General features: G+C 41.5%; 1 pseudogene; it reads left to right on the top strand.

Moving 5' to 3' along the window:
* The first annotated feature begins 16762 nt into the window (after positions 1 to 16762).
* LOC148034022 (DNA (cytosine-5)-methyltransferase DRM1 pseudogene) lies at positions 16763 to 17566 on the top strand (annotated as a pseudogene).
* The last annotated feature ends 1298 nt before the right edge of the window (positions 17567 to 18864 follow it).

Raw genomic sequence — 18864 nt, 5'->3', positions numbered from 1 at the left:
AAGGGGAAAGGTGAAGGGTGAAAGGGGGTTTCAAAAGGCACAAGAAGGGGGGGCTTATGAATTTAAGCACAGGGGAAAGGTAATAAGACTTTTTAAGCCTTAGTTCTTTTTTTGGGGGGGGGGGGGGGGGTTCCATCCATGGGAAGGGGGCTTAAGGGGGAAAGGGGCTTAAGACTTTAAGCATGGAGGGGGAAAAAAAAAAGACTTATAAAGGCTTAATGACTTTTAACACGGGGGGGTAAGTTCCAAGCCAAGGGAAAAGGTGAAGGGTGAAAGGGGGCTTATCTAGCCCCCTTAGAAGCTTCTTATTAGAAGCTTCTAAGCTTCACACGTGGCCAGGAGAGGGAGATTGACACTGTGATGGTGGCGGCCAATAGCTGTGGGTGGTATGGACTGACGGCAGGATGATGCCGTCCTGGCTCGGCGGCAGTTCAACAGCCCTTATCAGGGCAGAGTGGCAATGAGGCGGCTTGTCCCTCCCTCCTTTCACTAGTTGTAGGGCGGCAGCGAGTCCCTTCTAATTTTTTCCCTTTCGTTCTCCTCCCCTTTAGTCCCTCACGGCCTGTTTTAAATAGGAGGGGAGGGGGAATCCTCCCTCTCTTACATGGTAGCACGCATGGCCCCAACACCTACATGGGCGCCAGCATGCTGCATTCCGTGTCCTCCTTCCCCTCCATCGTGATATCGGCTGGGGGAGAAGGAGGGGAAAAAAAATTTCTTTTATTATTTGATATATTACATTCTCTCCCCCTTAGAGGAATCAAGATGTCCTCATCTCGAGATAAATTGGGGATATTGATGGTTGAGTGTGCCTTCATCTATCCAAGTGGCATCCTCTTCGGGATAATCTTTCCACTGGACAAGGCATTCTCTCAAGGTTCTGGATCTTAATTGTCTCTCCCTAAAATCTAAGATCCTATCAGGCCTTAGTTCAAGGACTCCTTGACTAGGCATTACAACTTGTTGATCGTCAAGTACATGGTTAGGATTAGGTACATATTTTTTTGATAGGCTGATATGGAATACATTGTGAACCTTTAGGTTCTCAGGAAGTTGCAATTTATAAGCATTGGGTCCTAGGCATTTGAGGATTTTTTACAGCCCACAATACCTTGGACTTAGCTTCTTGTAATCTCCTAAGGATAGAGAACTCTCTTTAGGGCATACGTGAATGAAGACCATGTCTCCTTCTTCAAAGACTCTTTCTTGACGCTTCAAATCCGCGTATGCCTTTTGTCTATCCTTGGCCACTTGTATGTCTTGTCTTATTGATTTAACTTGGTCATCCATCTCTTCCAACATTAGCCTTGAAGCTTCAACCCTTAGGGTTGGATCAGAAAAGTTTAGGGGACTTCGATAGTCATGACCATACAATGCTTGGAAAGGGGTCATCTGAATGCTCTACTGGTAAGAAGCATTATATGCAAATTCTACCAAAAGCAAGTATTGAATCCACCTCTTCGGTTCTCAACAGCAATATGCCCTAAGCATATCCTCGATGACTTGATTTACTCGCTCTATTTAGCCATCCGTTTGGGGATGGTAGGCGGTGCTAAAACAGAGTTGAGTCCCAATAGCTTCAAAGATAACTCTCCAGGAGTGTGATGTGAAGAGAGAATCATGGTCACTAATGATTCTTCTGGGTAAACCATGTAGCTTGAATATCTCCTTGACAAACAATCTTGCAATGTTTGAGGCTTTATAGCTTGTCTTTACTGGAATAAGCTGTGCAACCTTAGTAAGCATGTCAACCACAACCATGATGGAGTTGTATCCTCCCTAGACTTGGGGTAGGCCTACAACAAAATCCATACTGATGAATTCCCATTTCATTTGGGGAATGTCAAGCGGTTGTAGTTTCCCTAGCATCATGACATGTTCGGCTTTGATACGTTGGCAAGACAAATACTCAGTGACATATTTGAGAACGTCACCTTTGAGCCTCTCCCAATGGTAGCTCTTCCTAACTGCATTAAGAGTCTTAGCATAGCCAGGATGTCCTGCGAAAGGAGAATCATGAGCTTCCCACATTATCTTCTACTTAAGTGACTGGCTTGCTGGTATACACAGCCTTGTTCTATAGTAGACAAGTCCACTATTAATGGAAAATTCCTGATACTTAGCCTGCAACTTTTGATTCTGATCCTTGATAGAGATCTCCTTTAGCATTGATTGGTAGGCCAAATCATGGCATGCTTCTTCTCTAGCTAACTCAAGTATAGGGTTGTTTGGCATAGATACTTTTGTAGCTAGAGATGTGGCCGTTGATGGATTCTGCAAGATTAGGGAATTTAGGAATGCCTTGCGACTAAGTGCATCGGTAACTACATTCTCTTTCCCTGGTCGGTACTTGATTTCAAAGTTATATTCCTCCAACACTTCAATCCATCGACGTTGCCTCATGTTGAGCTCGTTCTGGGTAAAGATCCATTTGAGACTCTTATGGTCGGTTACTAGAGTAAACTTGTTACCCAACAGGTAGTGTCTCCAAAGCTTTAGAGCATGGATGACAGCTAGTAATTCCAGATCATGCATAGCATAGTTCTTTTCATGACTCTTCAATTTCCTTGAAGAGTATGCTACTGGATGACCTTCCTACATAAGTACACACCCCAAGGCAAGAATGCTAGCATCAGTTACTACCTCGAACTCCTTATTGAGGTTTGGAAGTTTTAGAATAGGTGATGATACCAAACTTTGCTTCAATCTGTCGAAGCTATTTTGTTCGGGAGTTGACCATGCAATGGAAGTTTGCTTCTTCAGTAAGTCCGTCAGAGGTGCCGCAATCAAAGCATAGTTTTTTATGAAGACCCTATACCATCCTGTCAATCCAAGAAAGCTACGTATCTCTTTGACGGATACTGGTGTTGGCCACTCAAGCACATCTCTGACCTTGGCTGGGTCCACTGAGATTCCTTCTACTGATACTATGAATCCCAGATATTCAATCTGACGCTTGAAGAATGCACACTTCTTCGTTTTTGCGTACAGCTTATGTGACCTCATTGTCTCAAGGACAATCCAAAGTTGAGGTTCATGATCTTCTTCATGTTTAGAATAGACCTAAAGTGTCATCGAAGAAGACAAGTACGAAATCATCAAGATATGGCCTAAAGATATCCTGCATTAACCTATTGAAGGTGGCAGGTGCGTTCGTGAGCCCGAATGACATAACCAGGAACTCAAAGTGCCCATATCTTGTATTGAAGGCCGTCTTTGGGATATCTTCTTCCTTCATCCTAATCTGATTGTAACCTGACCTGAGATCAATCTTGGAGAAGATCTTCGCACCCTGAAGACGATCAAGAAGCTCATCTATTCTAGGAATAGGATACTTGTTCTTGACTGTTGATTGATTCAACCCTCGGTAATCAATACATAGTCGAAGTGTCCCATCTTTCTTTTTCTAGAATAGTACTGGAGCTCCCCACGGTGAATTGCTAGGCCAGATGTAGCCCTGATCTAGCAGTTGCTTGAGTTATTTCTTCAACTCAATTGCTTCTGGTATTGAAATTCTATAAGGTCTCTTTGCAATTGGCGCAGCTCCTGGTACTAACCTAATCTCATGATCCACTTCTCGTTAAGGTGGAAGTTCCGTCAACTCTTCAGGGAATACGTCTGCGTATTCCTTTAGCCAAGAAGGTCCTTCATGAGACTCTTGCTTTTGATCTAATTTGTTGAGTTTGATCAAGTAAACAGGTAATCCTTTTCTGACTCCTTTTATGATCTGAGATACTTTGGCCAATTGGATTCTTGGCACTCCTGCCTCACCTTGAGTTGTGACTAATTCCCTTTCAGAGTTTCGAAAGGAAACTTGACCCTTTCCACAGTGAATGTGGGCATCGTTAGGCTTAAGCCAATCCATTCCGAGTAGACACTCATGGATACCTAAGTTCATGACTCTGAATTTAACCGAAGTCTTCTTTCCTCCCAGAAAGAATTCTACCTTAGCAGTTTGCGTGGTACAAGTAACCTCACGACTATTTGCCAATTCCACAAGCAGGGTAGGTGCTTCTACTATGGTTATTCCTAATCTTTTTGCACATGCTGGTGAGATGAAGAAATGTGTACTGCCACAATCAATCAAGGTCTTGAAACTTTTACCTTGATAGTCCGATGGTGTCTGAATCTCCGAGAACTGGCGATTCGGTCCTTTCTTGTGTAAAGCGGCATGGACTGTCGCTCTTTCGAATTTCGCTTCCATGGTCGGATCTTCTTATTCTCCTTCTTCGCACATTTGCCTATTGGCAATGTAGGTGGTTCTTCCTCTTCCTCGGGTAGCGGCTCCTTGACCACGGCCTGTTCCTTGAAAAGGTGCTTGGCGATGTCCTCCATCGAGCTTGGGATATTGCCTCTTGAAGTGATCGGGTTCGTTGTGGGGGAAACAACGGAGGTTTCGGCCATTACTTTGAGTAGGAACAAAGTTGTTGAGGTTATTCATCCTTGCTTTCTTTCTTTGTCCCTGATTATGACCTTGAACTCTCTTTATTTGAGGTCTGAATGCTCCTCTGTTTGGGTCATTGTAAGACCAAGTTTTGTTACCCCTTGTTCTAGCTTGCACCTCTTGAATTATAGCCGTTGCTCGAATGAGTGCATCCTAAAGATCTGATGGATGCATAGATTCGAGATGGGTATTTACTGGTGGATTTAAACCCACACAAAATTTGGACACCTGCTGTGTCATGTCCATCTGTGGCGCATACTTTAAAAGGGAGACAAATTTAGAGTAGTATGCGTCAAGAGTGAGCCCTAGCTGTTTTAGCTCGTAGAACTCGTTCATTTTCTGCGTGCGATATGCAGGTGCTAAGTATATTCCCTGCACGGCTTTCTTCAGTTTCTCCCAGGTAACGGATCCCTCTACGATCCCTTGATCCCTGCACCATTGCTTCCACCAAAGTCTGGCTTCACCCCGGTGAGCTTTAACTTGCCGAGCATAGCGTGATTGGCGGGTGCAGTACTGGCTGCTTCAAAGTAATCCTCAATGGATTCAATCCAAATTTGAGCATCAGCTTGGACGAATCTGCCTCTCCCGTCAAACTTGGGTGGCTTAATCTACTTAAGAAGGAACTTCTTCTCCTGGATTACAGCAGTACTTGATGTAGGAGGCGAATTAGGAACCTGTACCTGGGGTTGTGCCTGAATAAAGGTTTTCTTTATTATACGATAATCGACGTTAGCTTATATTACATCTTTAGTTCACCTATCTCGTAAATAATGTAGCTACTTAAGTTTTTATCAACTCTTATGCACAGTCAGACACATTGATAAAAAGAAGTCTTTATTTGTATTTATATGGGCATAGCCCTTTCGAATACAACGTTTCATGCGATGATAAGCCAATTGTTACATTTAGTTCGGGGAGAACAACGTTGTATTGCATTTATCTACAGGAACTGCGTAATAGTAAGGTTTTGGGTCATGGATCTTCAAGAATCGATAAGTCATTGGAAGTTCAGGATATCCTTTCCGTTGGAATCCATACTTCTCATGGCAGCCCAACACTTTAATCCTGTCGGCGCGAATTACACGGGCTACTTCCTCATATACATATGAGTTCATCTCAACCCTCCGACCTTGAATATGTAAAGTCAAATTTACGTGAGCTTCCACAAAAACGAACAGCTTCATGACTTTCAGGTCTTCCAACCACTTGATTCTCTTTAGGTTGGTCTGTAGATAAGCAAACCGGTGGGTGGCTATATAGTAGATTCCTGAAGCACCCATCCATCTTCGTTCCATGTACAAAGGTGATGGATTATAGATTTGCTCCAGGATGTTCATCATCCCAATCCATTGTCTATAAAGCAGAGAATGCATTGCAGTCATAAACATGACTTGAAATACCAAAAACTTGTTCCACGCTTCGTAATTCTGCAAGACAGCATTGAAGGTAAGGAAATGTTTGGACAGCAACAATGGCTTTACATCATTTCATTGAGATTTTATAAAAACAATTCCGTTGTTGGTTGGCTCTGATACCAACTGTAACGTGTCCACTAGTATCATCCAGGACACGTCTTAGCAGTCCATCGGAAAGGATGTCTAGAAAGCTCCGCCCCGCACTTCCATGGAATGTTACGGGATTTGCGATCTAGGGCTTTCCACGTCTGCCACGTAGCGGAAGTATTCTGCCCATTCCCACTTAGGATCGACCTGAATTAGGATTTTCCTAATTAGTCATTTCCTAACAGCAACTAGCGTCGGACCCAAGCGAACTACTTTATGCAGAACGCCAGGTCCAAAGCGGATTCACGCTGCACTTGGTTCAAGGAGAATGGGAAACGAGAGGGATGCAAAGCTTAACCTCTTTGCCATAAGGCATAGTCACATTCCGTTCCCCTAAAACGGCGTAAATCGGTTAAGACATAACTCTAGGTCAACGCTTTCGTTGTTCGTGTCCTTTGACAATCATCGCGCTGTTCTTCGAGATTTGAGAAAAGTTCTCGGCCAATCGGGACCACCCAACCATAGGATGGACCCATGGCACATCCTCCGCACTTTCCTCGGGTTGTTTTAGTTATGTAATTATCTGACACATTAATTGGACATGTAACAATCAGCTTCTTTAATTAATCCGTTAAGCACTGGTTTCTTCACGTAATCTTATCATGTGACATAGAAAACAATATCAGACAAGTTCTTTATTAACATATCATCATATTTATCTTTGAAATACAAGGAGTTCCGCCCGTAGGCTTGTCCATAATCTGCCCGAAGGCTATCCAGCAATCCACAGGGATTACTATTCCAAGTTTCCGCCCGTAGAATAGTATGCAGGCCTCAAGATCCAATCCCGAGTCACGTTAGCCTCTTGTGTAGGACCCGGAAGGTGAGGGATTTACGACCAGAGCCCCCCCTAGCACCCAAGTGTCCTCCAGCTCCAAGTACTGTTCAACGAAGAGACCTCTCGCGATGGGTTCGGTCCACGTTCCCGACGCGGTCAACAACCCCCTTGGTTAGGGTAAGGTAGGCAGTCGAGGGTAATTGAAGCTGCCACTCCCTTCAGGCCTTCAACCTGAAGTATAGATACTTATTTATTTTATAACTCATTGGTCAAACAAGTCAAACAGTGCTCTAAAACTCTCTAGCAAGCACAAACATTTCCATTGATTGATTTTGTTGTTGGTAAACTGCTAAGGAAGGAATCTTTCCTTTCGAATGTATCCAGCACTCGATCCGGGGTGTCTTGCAGCTTGGCAAGATCCCTTATATTCTGGGTTAGGGCGTACCCTAATTAACCCAACTTGGTCAAACCCTAAAGTTCATTGGATACTTCAGTTTCCGGTTTTTAACCTTCCTTACTTACAAGGATATCAAAGTATACATCCTCTTGCAAGATAACTTGCGTAAGGATCCGCCATCCTTGTTGTGGGAATTTAGCCTTTCTTCTTGTGAATCAATCACAAGACCATATGACTTCGTACTTGCCACGCAAGTCCTGTATCGTACTATGCGATAATGGAGTTGCGAAACAATCCGTTTCAGTTTCTTTAAGCTGATGTTGTTACCTAGGGTTTTCTGGCTTTATTATTTTCTTTTAAGAAACTCAGGGACAAACCCTAATTTCTTTTATGTTTACAATTTACTGACCCTACAATCAAGGAATGTGGCCAAGTATTTAAGGTATAAACGTTTCTCGGATTTTAATTCATTCCCAATGAATATTTCACAACATAAGTATTTCTATTAATTTGGTTAACTTTTAGAAGGTAATATCGAGATCACCTCCGCACGATTTGTTATCTATGTGTCAATTGATTTTTCAATCCTAAACTTTATTGATTTGAGGTTAGGTAAATTCAATTAATCTCCCTTTTTCCTTTCGAATAAAACTCATGCCAAATAAGCAATCTTCCCCTTGCTAAGTTATGCAGTTAGCAATGATAACTTCCTAGAGTTTAAGCATCATAAGAAACCTTTCATGATTCGCACCTTCCATGATGATTCGTTGTAAAAAGAATAGGGGTTAATAGTGCAAGATACAATTTATACCTTCTAGACTTAACCAAAGTATACTACTTTAGTGGGTAAATAATCTTGCTCATAATTCGTTTCAATGCATAATGCAATTTGAAGGAAAACTATGTTTATGCTTTATTTATTTTGCATGTTCAATTAAACTAAATTCCTTCGTCGTAGATAACTAGGACAAAATATATCTTATCCCTAACAATTCATCTTGCACGATTGAATTAAAACCGATATAAATTAAGAAGGAAAAACTTGGGTTTGGGGTGAGATATCCACATGGATACCGGGAGATGACCCTCCCGCAGCTACTCCTTGAACTTTCTTAGGAGGCATCGCAGTTGTAGTCCTTCGAATGTGGAAGCAGCTTTACACTCCTTTTCAGAATTCCACCATCACTCCCTTGCACGTCAATACTCTTCTTCTCTTTTTCGAGTAGGGAGAAACCAAGTCCCAAGGGTATTTTGGAAAGGCAAGGAACCATTAAGGGATTAACCACGAGGAGGGGATAATAAGACCTTTAAGGTTTTAGTTTCTTCGGGAGGGAAAGGTTTATAGAGCCTAAAGAAAAGGCCCTATAGGGGTATATACACATTGAAAAGGGTGTGTGTGAGTGTGGTTTCAAAAGCATATGAAGGGGGCCTTGGGAGATCTTTGGACACGGGAGTGAAAGGGTATAGGAAAGGGGATCTTGAAGGGATTTTTGGACACCGGGGGGTAAGTTCCAAGCCAAGGGGAAAGGTGAAGAGTGAAAGGGGGTTTCAAAAGGCACAAGAAGGGGGGGCTTATGAATTTAAGCACGGGGGAAAGGTAATAAGACTTTTTAAGCCTTAGCTCTTTTTTGGGGGGGGTTCCATCCATGGGAAGGGGGCTTAAGGGAGAAAGGGTCTTAAGGCTTTAAGCACGCAGGGGGGAAAAAAAAGACTTATAAAGGCTTAATGACTTTTAACACGCGGGGGTAAGTTCCAAGCCAAGGGAAAAGGTGAAGGGTCAAAGGGGGCTTATCTAGCCCCCTTAGAAGCTTCTAAGCTTCACACGTGGCCAGGAGAGGGAGATTGACGCCGTGACGGTGATGGCCAACAGCTGTTGGCCGCACGGACTGACGGCAGGATGATGCCGTCCTGGCTCTGGCGGCAGTTCAACAGCCCTTATCAGGGCAGAATGGCAATGAGGCGGCTTGTCCCTCTCTCCTTTCACTAGTTGCAGGGCGGTAGCGAGTCCCTTCTAATTTTTTCCCTTTCGTCCTTCTCCCCTTCAGTCCCTCATGGCTTGTTTTAAATAGGAGGGGAGGGGGAATCCTCCCTCTCTTACATGGCAGCACGCATGGCCCCAGCACCTACATGGGCGCCAGCGTGCTGCATTCCATGTCCTCCTTCCCCTCCAGCGCGACGTCGGTTGGGGGAGAAGGAGGGAAAAAAATTTTACGTTTATCATTTGATATATTACATAGTGGAAGCATAGGTCTAGATAATATGGTTTATAAAGATGAAGGAATCTTCAAATCTAACCGTCCTTCCTTTTGGGCTGCAAACAGATTTGTACAGGAGAGGAATAAAGGAAGGGCACTGCCAGAAACAACAGGAGTGGATGTTTGTACTAGGGAATCTAGTACAAGAGGATTTGAAGGACCCATCCTGCGAAGGCCTTTCTTGTGAGAAAGCATAACAGGGGACTCTTCATCTTTTTAATTAGATTGCATAGGCGGAGGAGAAGGAACTGAAGATGTAGGCTGCATTGGTAAAGGAGCAGGATTGGGCACTGAAACACTACTAGGAGGAGGTGCAAAAGTTAGGATTCTCTATAATAAGGCACCATAAGAAACATTATTGCTTTGACCCTTCCGTACTTCGCTGGAAATGTTGGTCCATTTTGGATAATAGGAAGCCTGCCCAATTGAACTTAGCACCCTCTAGAATATTCATAGAAGCTATGAACAATTCTTTGGACAGATACTTGGATACAGACTTACTCCATATAAATCGGTCCTGTAGGAACTTACATAGTTGCTTCCATATGGGAGAAGAGATATAGGCAACAGATACCCCTGAACTATTAATGATCTGGTTAACGAGCAAGGTGGTAGATGTTTCCTTCTTCATCAGTGTAACAATCTCTTCAGCAATGAGTGACTGGTTACCGCTGGGCACAAATGAAGCAGAAATGGGCAAGTACAATGCTTCATTGATATTAGCTATAGATAAACAGAAGGTGCGATTATAAACCAGACCACAATAGTTTTTGTAAGAAGCCAAGAAGGAGTAACAAAGTTTCTCATCCACAGACGGAAATGTGAGGGCAAAAAATGGGCGGAGGCCTACACGTCGAATGCAATTTGCCTCTAAAACGAGGGAATAATCATGGACTGCGAGGGGAACATGTTGTACCACAATCGGAGGGGTAGAAGTAGGTGCCATTTAGACTATAACAAAAAACCCACACACACAAAACCAGGACGACAAAGAGAAAACCTACAAAACCCACAAACAAAACCTCCATTGAGACAATCGATACGAAATAGACTAAGGACAAGACTCACTGGACCAAACCACCCCAAACAAACCACATCCTGAGGAAAATTTGGCATGATCTATGCACAAATGGGACCAAAAGCTTCATGCTATGCAACAAACATGCACCTGAGACCCAGTCTCAAGCACGCAAAATAAAACAAAAATGGCACACATACCGTAGCCTGGACACGAACTCAAAAAATCATGATTGAACCAAATATTTTGACTAAAAATAGAATAAACACCATATGGACCAATGTCAAATTAATAATCCCAAATCCCACATAACGTTCAACGTCCTATAGTGCAGTGAAGTGGGTGGGTGAAACTAACGACTCATTTTTTATTAGTTAATCCATTAAACAAAATTCATTGTCAAGTTAATCCGTTAATGCATGGTCAGTCGGAAACGTAGCCCAGTCCCTCTCAAACTTGATACAACTTGACTTGACTTGGTTTCTACTGATGCAATTCATTGTTACAATTACATGATGTGTGGCACTTGAGTGCATGCAGACGTGACTTTGGGGCGGGTTTATTTTAATTACAATTTAGTGTGTTTGTAACGCGTGTGGGTGTGCACTTGTGAATGGAGTTTAATTTACAAAAATTAAGTGGGTTGCAAAGGTACACATGCAATGACAGGGTTCCTTTTATAATTAACGTCTGGTTCGTTTTAATTATAGTTTTATGATGTGCATTCTGTTAATTGGGTGTGTGCAATGGTCAATGGATTTTATTTACAATTAATGGTGTGTTATGGTGCAAGTGAGAGAGGGAAAAAAGAAAGAAACCTGGCAATGTGTGGGTGGACACTCGCAAGGTCTGAAACCACGTCGTCCAAAATGGAATGCGCAATCCACACAAATCCACAAAAACAGACAAAAGGTCCACTGACAATAGTCGTCCTGATGGATGGAAAAAGAAAAACTAACTTACACCTTGACTAAACAAAAACAATGATACACATGACCAAAATAAATGGATTGGAATTTGTGTGGTTTTTTTTTTTTGGTTTTTTTTTAAAAACTATTTTTTATATTTTATTTTATATTTTGGTTATTTTTTATTGATCTATGTATTTAAAAAAATAGTAAATAAAAAGGAGGGTTTGTTTGTGTTTGTTTCGTTGGTTTGGTTTGTGTTGTTTTTTAAAAAAAAATTTTAAAAAATAATAACTAAGAAACCAATTTGTCCCTCTATGAGGGCTGAAAATCATTATGTTTCAATGTGATGGAAATGTTTTTATCATGTTTGCAAGTTTCAAAAGATGTGTTTATGATAATTACATTGTCATAAGATTTTCTCACAAAAGAAATATTTTTCAAGAAATATTTTAATAATTTTTCGTTTCAAAAAAATGCCAAAATAGAAAAGAAAGTGAATGTGATTTTTTGGAAACATTTGAAAAAATTTCCCTGATTTTTAGGTATTTTTCTGAAATTTTTATCAATTTTCATCACTTTGTGAATAATTTTAAGCAATTTGGAAATTTTTGTAACTAATTAATGGCATTTGCCATGAAGAAAAAATTTGAAACTGTGGGAAAAAGTTTTAGCAAATTTTTGTAATTTTTAAGAATATTTTGTGTTTTTTAAATTATGGTTTTTTGTTTATTTGTGGAATTATTTGCGTGATTTCAAAAATGAATACCCGAACGCGCAGGTGAACAATCACGTGTGAACAGTAGTAACTACGCATGCCCACGAACGAGTCTAATAAGCGTCCTCGCACGTAAATGCCCGCAAAAACCACAGACGCCACGACTATGCACAAGTAACCCGCTCAAAAAAACACGATGTTGCGACGCGCGAAGAGGAGCTTAAGAGGGGTGGGGAATGAGGGTTTAACGGGGGGTGGGGGAAAGGGAGCTTAACGGGGGGTGGGGGAAGGGGGGCTTAGATGGGGTATAGAGGTGGTAGGAGGAGGTGGGAGTGGAGGAGGGAGGTGGTGGAGGAGAAGAAAGGTGGGTGGAGGAGAAAGAAGGTGGGTGGAGGAGGAGGAAGGTGGTGGGCAAGGTTGAGGAGGGAGAAGAGGGCGCAGGAGAAGAGGGAGGCAGGAAGCGAAGGAGGAGGTAGGAGACAGGGCGGTGGCGGGAGAGAAGGAGGCAAAGGGCGAGGCGCAGGGAGGAGGGCCAAGGAGGCAGAAGGGCAAGGGCGGCACAAGCAGAGGAGGGAGGCGAGGGCATAGGAGGTGCGAGAAGAGGGAGGCAGGGAGGCGAGGTGAGGTGTCAGGAGGAAGAAGACGTAGGGAGGAAGGGGAGAAGGAGGAGAGGGGAGGTGGAGGAGAAAGAAGAAGAAGAAGAAGAAGAAGAAGAGAAGAAGAAAGAAGAAGAAGAGGAGAAGGAGAAAGCGGTTGGCTGTGAGGGGGGAAGGGCCAACCGTTTTTTCTTTTTTCTTTTTTTCTTTTTTTTTCTTTTGTTGTTCATTTTTTTTGTTTGTCTTTTTTTAGTGAAAATTGGTTTTTTGTTTTTTGTTTTTGTTTTGTTAAAAAATTAAGTGGTTGGTGTTAATGTTGTGGTCGATTGGTTTTTTTTGTGGTTTTTTAAAATGTTGTTTTTTTTTTGTAAATGTTGTGAAGTGTGGTTATGTGTTTGTTTTTTTTATGTGTGTTTTTTTATTTTTGGTTTGTTTTGTGTGTGTTGGTGTTTTTGTTTTTGTTGTTGTTTTAATTGTAAAATTAAGTTGTGGGTTGGAAGTTTGTTTGTTTGTGATTTTATTTTATTATTTATTTATTTTTTGTTTTTCGTTGTAAAATGAATGTATGGTTGTGAATTGTGTTTGTTTGTAGATTTTTTTTGTGTTTTTTTAATTTTTTTTTGTGAAAATGAAAGAAAAGAAAGGCCCGAAAAAGGGGAGTGTGCCCCCGTCTCGTGCATATGCAAGGGGGAGGGAGAAAAAAAATTTGCAGTGACGGGGGATTGAACACGATCGAGACATGGGTACGAAAAGGTGTGAACGTGACGAGACGTCTCGAGACACCTAAATTCAAAAACACACGCGTGCACGCACGAGGCAAGGCACGTGGAAACACGACAAAACAAAGAAAAATTAATAACTCACAAACCGTTCGTCGAAACGCAATGTGGTAAAAAGTAAAAATGGGCCAAGTGATGAAGAAAAAAGGATGGAAAAGTACGACAGGATGTCTGGGGCAAAAGGAGGGTGTGCACATTAGAAAAAGGCAAAAAATGGGACCGAAAACACATTTGGGGATTAATTTCGGAAAATACATGTGTCAAAATGAAGTATAAGAAGAAGGATAAATGTGCAGAATAATGTGCCCAACAATCCTACCATGTCAAAAACACGGTTTTGACTAAGATAGAACGCATTCACATGGAAAAAACAAAATATCAAACCCGAAAATGGACTCAAAAATTAGTACGGACATAACCATCTGGTGGAAGGAAGGACAACAAAAAGAAAAAATATCCGGGGGAAAGGGATTCATAGGGCTATCACATCAACACACAGCTCCGGGGAAATTAGGAGGCGTTCACATGCGAAAAACACAAAAAAGACACTCGAAAACACATGGAAAAATTAAAAACTAAAAATCCAGCAGTCAAAATAGGGGGGAGAAAAATGGAAAAAAGGGGAGAAAAGGTTGGTTGGACACTGTGATTAAATTAAACTGGAAGTCTGGTGCAAAGAGGGTATGTGCACATCAGAAAAATGTGGAAATTACGCACGAAAATATCCCGAAAACTTGCAAAAATTAATATCGGACCAACCGTGCATCGAAATGACATGGAGTAAAAACAAAAAATGTCAAGGGGAAGATGGTTGTCAGGGTTGTCCTGTTAAATCACAGTTTCGAAGCAATAAAAGCGTGTTTACATGGGAAACCGTCGAATTTACGCGAAATGCATCAAAAATTAATATCTCAAGAACCGTGTGTTGAAATAAAGGTTGGTAAAAAGGAAAAATGGACATAAGATGCGTTCACATGCAAAACGTCAAAACAAGGCATAAAGGGAAATAGGGAAGGAACGGCCCCAAGGATAGGGTAAAGTTAGAGATTGGGGATGGGAAAGGGATCCCCATGAGGGTAAAAATAGGTCATGGCATATATGCATGATCAACTTGAGGCATATGCAAGGGGGTATGCACATCAGACGCACATGGACGTGTCCCCACACTTAAAACCTTAACGGACATAGTAAAATGCATCAAGATAACCTAAAACTCGTCAACCGACCGGACTCTAATGTCCCCACACTTAAAATATTACATACACTTGCAATCATAAAGATAGGGTTAGAAAAACTTGGCCCGTTTCATCAGATTGTAGTTGATGATTGATGTCACGTCGTCTTGTGTTACAGTTGGCTTTGCAGGAGGTACCAAGGTGTCCTCACAACATACATCCAACGCAGCAGCGACCACACAATAGCACCCAGGGAGGTAGCTGATTGATAAAGCTCGTCTGGTAGGTATCGTAGATGAAGGATAGTCTCTCAGCTCGCAGCACTCAGAGACGGGAATGAACGAACAGCCATTACTGACATCACTCGAGATAGTATTGATGGTAACCTAGATCTTACACCCGATTTAAAAATCGACAAGGGGAATGGTGTAGAGGGAGTATGCCAGGGTGCACAGTTGATGGTGCATTAGTGCGTCCAACCCTGTTTGGCATCGGTGCAAACAAGAAGGCCACGGAGCCTTGTAGTGTAGTGTATAGAATAGGGTGATGTGTCTTGTGATGGTGGCAAGACACATCCCATGTGTGCATAGGAAAACGAGAACATACCTCAGTCCAATTTTTGTAACATCCCTCAATCTCACCTCTTGGAATTGATTGAGGAGAAATACCAATCACACTCAGCTCACCCTCTGTCTCACACTCTGTTGAAAGATACCGAGGGTAGCCCATTCCTAAAACCCATTGATGTAATCCTCACAATCACTTGGGCAGAGGGTGGATGCCTTGTGCGCATTTGATGGTGCAACAATGCATCCCGCCCTCTATCAGCATATAATGCAAGAAGGAAGACCAGGGAGCCTTATGGTGTAGCGCACAAGAACAAATCGTGTGTTGTGCATTGAGAGCCCACTTCTTGCATGCAATACTCCATTCACACATCTCACCTCTCATTTGATTTGAAGGAAAAGACTGGTCAGTCACCCCACCTTGTGTCTCTTTTGATAGATATAGAGGACAGCCCATACTCACATCCCCATCCTATTAGGATGAAATCTCGCATCACTCAGGGGGTTGTCGATGAAGATCGCGTCATCTGTTATTGTCACCAGAGTCACTACAACAAAAACGAGGCATAGACGTGCATGTTAGACGCGCAAAGTCGGGCGCGTCTATCATAGCGTCTATAAGTGTGTGTAAACCTGTGTGTAAATAGACGCAAATTGTGCGTCTATATATCCGCGCAAATAGATGCTAATATAGACATGCCAGCAGAGGCACAATTATTTAACCACCTAAAATTACAATTCACATAATTAAAAAACCAAATTTAATAATTATTTAACCACTTGAAATTGATTCTTGAGCATGCACGTGTGCGCATGATAAAAACCATAGAATTAAGAATACATATTGAATCATTGAATTAAAAAAATAGAGTTAATAATTACTCGAAGTACCATTGGCATCCTCGAAGTGAGCAAGGGCACCACAATCTTGGGTATTTCTCTTTTCATCTATACGTTGAGTTCGAAGATGTTTACCCTCACACCAAAGTGCATTGAATAATGTGCACTAGTCGTAAAAGATAAAAGATCAAACTAGACATGCTGGACCCTCACGAGGTGTTCAAATAACTAGACATGCTGGACCCTCATGAGGTGTCTGTAGCAAAATATACTGGGTAGATGAAAGAGCCCTTAAGCTATGGTACACTTACTTAGGCCTTAAAACAAAGATCAGCATTACTCCTACTCTAGACTTGGATAAAAGTGCCAGTGAAGACTCGAGTGTTTTATGGCTCGAGACTCAATCTATGAATGGAAAAACATCACGTCCACATCTAGTTTCTATCCCACCCTTCAAGTTCAAAAAGGGCATGGGGTTTGGAATTCCTGGCTTTTTTAAAGGCAAGCCAAAACCATTGAATAGTTTAATGGAAGGCCCTCCCTTTTTCTATTTTGAAAATGTTGAGAACGTTCCCAATTCAGAGTGGGAGACCATCAAACAACATTTTAATGGCATAGATCCAGAGTTCACAGACTCTAGATATTTTTCAGCATGCTTTAGCCTGAGGTGGTTATGTTTATAACCTTCCAGTAGATGGAAGAAGGTTGATCCTTCCCCCTGCTCCCATGACAATCTTTGAGGTGCTTCCGAAAATAAAGAAGTATTGGCTCCCATGGGATCCGAGAGAGAAGCTGAATTGCATAAACACACGGGGTGCCCCTAGCACTATATGTGGATTGATTAGAAAAATATTTTCTTCCCACAAAGAAAGAAAGATACCTTCTTATCTTCAACATGAGATTGTCTTGGCATGCAAAATATGGAACTTGGTTTGGGTCAGCCCAGGCCAAGCTGCCCCACTTGAACCCCATGAGATTGAGCTGGTGCTTGGATATGATCGTGACCACACTTGAGGCTGCTCTACCCTTTCAGATCGGTATGATGCATTGGGCAACTCATTTCAGGTCAATACTATTGCGTACAGTCTTTCACCACTAAAAGAATTATATCCGCAAGGTTTAACAGTTCTATCCTTATTCTCGAGCCTTGGTGGGAAAGAAGTGGCATTGCACAAATTGGGTATAATTTTGAAGGCTGTTGTTATTGTGGAGATAAATGATAAATGTAAAAACATAATAGCCAACTAGTGGAACAAAACCTTCCAAACAGGCTGATTTCAAATGGAGGATGATGTTAGAGATCTTACTGATCATAAGTTGGCTGAGATTGTGGATGCAGTGGGAAAGATTGACCTCATAATTGGGGGAAGCCCCTGCAACAATCTCTCAGGCAACAATAGAGTAAGTAGGATAGGCTTGGGTGGCAAAGAATCCTATCTTTTTTTTAAATTTTCCAAGATTCTGAGTAGTTTAAAACATATCATGCAAGCAAGAGGTTACCTGAATATGACCAAACCTCTTAACAGCTAGTATTTTTTTGAATAGGACATGATTGGATGTATATACGACATAATTACACCTGGATCATATGCTAGGACATGATATACATGTATAGGATCATACAGACATGATATACATGTATATACGACATGATATACATGTATAGGGCATATACATGCATAGGACATGATATACATTACCAACTTTACTTCTTTCTGAGTATTACAAATATACATCCAATCATTCAAAGCTAATTACATATATGTGATTTCATGCCCTATATACATCCAATCATGCCCTATACAAATGTGATTGGATAGGGCATGATGATTGGATGTATATATAAATCAAAGGTTGACTTGTGCATTTGCAATATATATATATATATATATATATATATATATATATATATATATACATGTATAGAACTGATCAATACACTCACATGTCTCATTTAATGTTGTGCACTTAACCTAGCCATGCATGCCAATTCATAGCATGAGTAGATTGATGTAAATCAGTTGGCTTGTGCATATGCAAGCTATTCCAATCATGTCAAGGTGCACTTATAGCTCACATATCTTTGATTGATTGATGGATAATATGCCTTTCTCTATCTCTTTCGTGTACACCTTCATTGCATTAACTTTCTCTAGCTAAAAACCATTCCTGCTTTATCCACCTATTGATACGTAAGTGGGATAATATGCAATTGTAAGTGGGATGGTCTAGTAAGTCACTACATATATATGTGCCAATTGACTTGCCAATGTATTATCTCTTAACCTCAAGCTTTCTTATATATGTCACCACATAGATCAATTGATTCCCTAAATGCATGCATTGATTTCTTAAATTGTTGTTGCGCGTCTGTAAGCACGTGTAAGATGAATTATCTGCGCATATGCACGTGCTATTACACGCGCTGATAGACGCGCCACACAAGTATAGAAAAATTTAAAAAAAGTTGTGGCTTTCTTTTCAAACCTGTACTTTCCTGTGTTTTTTGCGTGTTTTCTACAGTTCGAGCTCGACATCACTACTCCTGCCTATCTATCACTTCATGAAGACAATGAGGCAAGGAAATAAGAGTAAAAAGAGGATAGGAGAAAAGAAGAGCCAAAGAGTAAAGAACAAGAGCCAAACAGCAAGGAAGAGAACAAGATTGAAGCAACTTACCAAGGGAAGGGAGAAGGAGGACAAGGAGTTTTCAGCCTAGCCTCCGCCACCCGTTGGAACAAGCAAAGAAGGTGAGTTCTTCTTCTCTCTCTCAATCTTGTTTGGTTTCTCTATTTGTTTGTCTCTCTCTTCTCTCTCTTCACATGCTG

The sequence above is a fragment of the Lygodium microphyllum genome, chromosome 7, assembly GCF_053477565.2.
Source record: "Lygodium microphyllum isolate KBCC chromosome 7, Lygodium_microphyllum_v1.1.10, whole genome shotgun sequence".
Taxonomy (NCBI): domain Eukaryota; kingdom Viridiplantae; phylum Streptophyta; class Polypodiopsida; order Schizaeales; family Lygodiaceae; genus Lygodium; species Lygodium microphyllum.
The sequence above is the reverse complement of the archived record's forward strand: the minus strand, read 5'-3'. Positions and strand labels throughout refer to the sequence as shown.